Source organism: Fragaria vesca, linkage group LG3 (genome assembly GCF_000184155.1).
Source record: "Fragaria vesca subsp. vesca linkage group LG3, FraVesHawaii_1.0, whole genome shotgun sequence".
NCBI lineage: Eukaryota > Viridiplantae > Streptophyta > Magnoliopsida > Rosales > Rosaceae > Fragaria > Fragaria vesca.
Genome location: NC_020493.1, coordinates 14,634,285 through 14,640,232, shown reverse-complemented (window position 1 = coordinate 14,640,232; position 5,948 = coordinate 14,634,285). Strand labels below are relative to the sequence as shown.

General features: G+C 34.0%; 1 pseudogene; it reads left to right on the top strand.

Annotated features, from left to right (window-relative positions):
- LOC101300329 overlaps positions 1 to 4,821 on the top strand; it is a 5,514-nt pseudogene extending 693 nt beyond the window's left edge.
- The last annotated feature ends 1,127 nt before the right edge of the window (positions 4,822 to 5,948 follow it).

The window sequence follows — 5,948 nt, the reverse complement described above, 5'->3', positions numbered from 1 at the left end:
CGCGTCTCTCTCTCTCTCTCTCTCTCTCTCTCTCTCTCTCTCTCTCTCTCTCTCTCTCATATATACATGCATATATACGTTATATATATGTTGCTATAAATGGGTAATTGCTATATTTCAACATTGTTATAACAGGTTCTATTGAATAAAAATTTGTGTTATATGCACTATAATTAGCTACCTAATAATAAATAGATCGATGAACACAAAATTTATAATAATCAATATACAAAATTGAAAAGGAATATAATGTTCTTCTAATGTGCGTGGGTGTGTCTGTATATATATATATATTCTAAGAATATACTTGTCATAAAATTAGTAATACCGAAAAGTAAAATATTCAATTTGTTAGAAATAACTAGATGAAAATTTTTATATACGCACGGAAACGAAAACGAATTTCGGTTTCCGATACGATCTGATACGCGGAAACGTCAAAATCAAAATATAGTCCGATACGAAACGTGAAGGAAACGCCAAAATTAAAATAAATATAATATTTATTATAATAAATATAATTAAAAAAAATAACATCAACAAAATACTTTCTTAAAAAAAAAATATCAATCCAAATCCAAACAAACATGCATAATCAAATTATAATACAAATTAATAACAAAGAACTTCATCACATAATAGTCAATCTAAATCCAAACCCAAACCCAAAAAAAGTTTAATTATTGGTCAAATTTGCCCCCACGTTTCGGAGATAACAATTACACAAAACGTTTCCATTAAAGGCAAAACGCATTTTGGTAGCATTTCAAAATAATACTTTTGTGGAAACGTGTTTCGTTTCCGAAACGCGAAATGCGAGTGAAATGGTGCAACATAGCTTGATACACATTTCTTACTCAATACACCACTTAATTAATTTCTCATTCTAATATTTTACTATATACACAACCCAAAAAGTACCCAAAATATCCTTAATCTAAAAATTCATGAAACATCATATTATTTTACTATATTAAGACTATATTGTATGATTAGTATATATTAATATTAATATAAATTGACATTTTGTAGGTGTTCATATTTCCTATCTGTGTTAGTTCTAAAGAAATCCTTACAGATCGAGCTAATGTTCATTTCAAATCCTTAAACATCAAAATGATACCACGATGAAGAATACATACCTCAAGTATGTTTGGGTGAAAAAGAAGAAGAGAAGAGGAACTATAATGAATATCCGAACTTCCTTGCACAATTTGTATTTACTTTGAGTATTTTCTAAAAACAAAAGTAAGTTCTGTGTTTTTTTTTTTTTGTATAAAAAAAAAATTCTATGTTTTTAATTTGTTTAGATTTTCCTAATGTATTACTCATATAATAGGGATGTGTATAAAGTAATATACCATTAAAATCTGATTTGAATCTGATTTGAATGTCAAGTAATAGGGATGTGTATAAAGTAATTAGGAATGTGTATTTAAAACCACTCTAACTGGATACCCAAAAAGAAAAAGAAAAGAAAAAGTCTAATACCATGGTCTAGCGGCATAATCTCCAGTTTAAAAGTGTAAGGCCATGAGTTCGACTCATAAAAGACTCGTTGTAGCATTTAAGTTGTTTAACTGATAAAAAAATATATAATTGGCTTCTAAATGGCCAATGCTTATAACAAATTCAAAGCGGTCAGGCAGCAGTCATGACCAAATGTTAGAGACAATATATATGATTGTATAAACCTAATTACATTTTGTTCTCTGCCATTGTAATAAGCTCATGAGTTCTGAAACTTATTGAACTAATTACCTTTTTGTTTTTCTTTTACAATGAACTGAAAACACAGCTTTAGATCTGATAAAGAATGTAGAAGTGAAAGCCATCTTAGGACCGGTATCGTCAATGCAGACAAGTTTCGTTGTTAATCTTGGACAACAAGCTCATGTACCCATCATATCATTTTCTGCAACAAGCCCCTCTCTTACTTCACTTCAGAGTTCCTATTTTTTTAGATTCGCACAAAATGACTTGAATCAAGTGAAAGCTGTAAGTGGTATCGTTCAAAAGTTTGGATGGAGACAAGTTGTGCCCATCTACGTAGACAATATGTACGGGGAGGGAATCATACCTTTCCTAATGGATGCCTTGCAAGAGGTTGATGCTCATATCCCATACAGAAGTTCAATTCATGAATCAGCCACTGATGTTGAAATTGAAAAGGAGCTTTACAAGTTGATGACGATGCAGACTCGAGTCTTCATTGTGCATATGAAGCCTAATCTTTCCTCTCGGTTATTTTCTAAGGCAAAAGAGTTGGGAATGATGAGTGAGGGATTTGTTTGGATCACGACTAATGGTATTGGAAACAATTTAAAGTCTATGGCTTCAGTCCTTGATTCGATGCAAGGCCTGTTAGGTGTAGAAAGTTATTTTCCAAGGACAATGAAGCTTAGACAATTCATATCAAGGTGGAAAAGAAAATTCCAACTAGACAATCCGAAAAGCATTGATGTTCAATTAGATGCTTTTGGATTGCGGGCATACGATGCTACTTTTGCATTAGCCATGGCATTTGAGAAAGTTGCTGATGTACGCTTCGCATTCCAAAAGAGGATTGCTTCTTCCTTCAATTCAACAGATCTTGATACTTTTGAGGTCTCTCAATTAGGTTCAAAACTTTCTCGTGCATTATCCACTATTAGTTTCAAAGGTATTGCTGCAAACTTCAGTCTTGTTGATAGGCAACTTAATATATCAACTTTTAAGATTGTTAATGTGAATGGTGATGGAGTAAGAACAGTTGGATATTGGACACCAGAAAAGGGAAGGATAGTAAAGCAGTTGAATGCAACAAGAAGAAGCAAAATATCAACTAATTCGAAGTGCGATCTTCGACCTATTTTATGGCCTGGAGACTCATTATCAACTCCTAAAGGATGCGATATCCCAGCAAATGGTACCAAGTTAAGAATAGGTGTTCCTATGCAGAATGGTTTTCTAGAGTTCGTTAAAGTATCTAGATATCCAAGCACTAATACAGTGGATGCCACTGGGTTCGTTATTGACGTCTTTAAGGCCGTATTGGAGATTTTACCATATGCACTTCCTTACGAGTTTGTTCCATTTGAAAAGGCTAATGGCACATACAATGATATGGTGTATCAAGTACATGATGGGGTAAAGTACATTGTCATTATATACGTTCCCATTTTTCTTTTATGATATACCTTATTTTGAAGGATGAGCAATGAATTTAATAAGTTCTGTTTTGCTTGACAACATTTTATTTTGTTGTATTACTTGACAGAAATTTGATGCTGTAGTTGGAGATGTAACGATCAGAGCAAATAGGTCATTGAATGTGGGCTTTACTATGCCATACAGTAAAGCTGACGTAGTGATGGTTGTGCCAGTACAAGACAAGAGGACCAAAAGTGCCTGGGTTTTTTTGAAGCCTTTGACATGGGACCTCTGGATGACAACTTTGTGTTTTTTCATCTTCATTGGTTTTGTAATTTGGGTGCTTGAACATCAATTTAATGACGATTTTCGTGGTACTCCTTCGCCTCAAGTTGGCACAAGCTTCTGGTTCTCTTTCTCAACCATGGTTTTTTCACAAAGTAATTATCCATACACAGATTATTGATTCGTTCTCTTTTTCTTTCTCTATCACAGATTACATATGTTTATATTTGCTACTTACTTTTCCAACATACTTTTGTATACTGCATTTTCATTTTACAGGGGAAAAAGTGGTTAGTAACTTATCAAGATTTGTGATGATCATATGGATATTCGTCGTGCTAATAGTGACACAGAGCTATACAGCTAATCTAGCATCACTATTGACGATCCAACAACTCCAACCAACTGTTACAGATATAAATGATCTACTGAGGAATAGAGAAAATGTGGGCTATATGGAGAGTTCTTATATTTATGATATCTTGAGACAAAAGGGTTTTCATGATTCCAAGCTTAAAGGTTATGAAAATATGGAAGACATAGAAGAAGCTCTTTCAAAGGGGAGTGCAAATGGTGGCATTGCTGCTATTTTTCATGAAACCCCATATATGAAGCTTTTTGTTACATAATATTGCTCCAAGTATACCATGATTGGACCAATATTTGAAACTAATGGTCATGCCTTCGTAAGATCTCTTTCATCATACTGTCATAGTATCAGAATTTATTTTCTAATTAACTATGGCTATTACAATCATAGATTTCCTACGATTTCTCAATTCTCATATGTTATTTCTTTTTATATTGACTTTACAGGTATTTCCAAAAGGTTCTCCTCTTATACCTGATTTTTCACAAGCAATTCTCAATCTTACTGACGGAGAGAAGATAATGAACATTCAAGACAAATGGATCAAGAACGAAACCAATTGTAATGATACCGAGAAATTTTACAGCAATAGTCTTGGCCTTGAGAGCTTTTGGATCCTATTTCTCATTGTGGGGGTAGTTTCAATGTTTGCTCTACTCCTATTTACAATTTCCTTCTTTCAAAAGCATAAGCAAGTTTTGGTGTCTACCGATTCAAGAGTTTCCAAGTGGAAAATGATTAGGACCATGTTCAAGATTTTCAATGAAAAAGAACCGAGCTCTCGTACTTTTGAAAGTAGCGGTAGAGATGAAGCTAGGACTATTGGTGCTCCAGATAATGAAGTGATTGCTTCACCAAATAATAACTGGCCTGAAAGTTCATTCAGCTATACCAGCAACCAGACGGATGCAACTTCTGTACAACAAGAAACGCCGTCTCACGATCAAGCATCGCCCCATATATCATTCCAAGTTCCAACTATTGAGCTAGCTTTCACTAATCAAAAAATGTATGCAAATCCGGAAACAACTTAAGAAAGAGTTTGAAATGAGAAAAGTAAAACGTGGAGCACGAATTTTACTTTTATAGTTTTGCTCTTCATATAACTAACAATAATCATGTTGTCCATAGATTCAATTAGGTTCATCAATTCATATCCTTTATTCATTAACGGTACATCTTTAATTGAATTTCAAGATGTTTGAGTACCGAGCTTTTCCAAGAAGTTGCAGAAGAGGTAAATAATTTTCACCAAAAGAGTTCTTAAAAAAGAAAAAGAAAGAAGGATTCAGGAGTTGTGTATCAAAACCCCTTTGTAACCAAAGAAAAAAAAAACATATGGAAAACGATACATAAAGACAAGAAGAATGTACCACGAGTGTTTTGTTTTTTTCTTAGATAGTGTTTATCTTTGCTTTCTATGTTGCTTCAAACTTAAGTCTCAACTTCACTGCCGTTTCCCATCTAGCTAATCTAGACAAAATTATTATTGTGTAAGTTTGAATATAATTAACTATATAAACACTTTGAATAGTTTTGTTTTTAGAGTAATGAATAATTCATTAATCTAGCGAGGTCGAAAAGCTACTAAAAACAAAGAACATGAGTCTCCAACTCGATCAAATTAGAAAGAGTAAAAGGAAACCAACAACTCGCTAATCTATGTATCAAAGGCCCTAAAAGTGAATAAGGAAATGCAACACCAACTAATCTACCACACTCACCACCCATGCATGCTAACATTGTCGTCACCTTCACCGCTACCAATCGTAAGATAATGAGGAGTGCTAAATCGGAGCACTAATGTCCGAGTAATTGATGCCACTCAAATCCCAATGCACAAATATATAGGAATCCACGACTTAGCGGGAAAACTCCCTCTAAACAACACCATACAATCCACCATTGAAACCCAAATCATGGAAGAGAAGAGGCTGACGAGAGAGGACCAAGAACTGTAACCAACAAAAATATGGGGTGAGGAACCCATGCGTGAGCACTCATAATCTAATAGATAAGTGTGATATTAAAGTTTAAGCATGCAGCCACACAAGCTCACATAAAGGTATACGATGATAGTTGATGGGTCGTTTTGGTGTTGGGTGACTAAAAAATCTGGAAAAAGTTGGGACCGATTGACAGTGGTATGAGGAACCGAGTC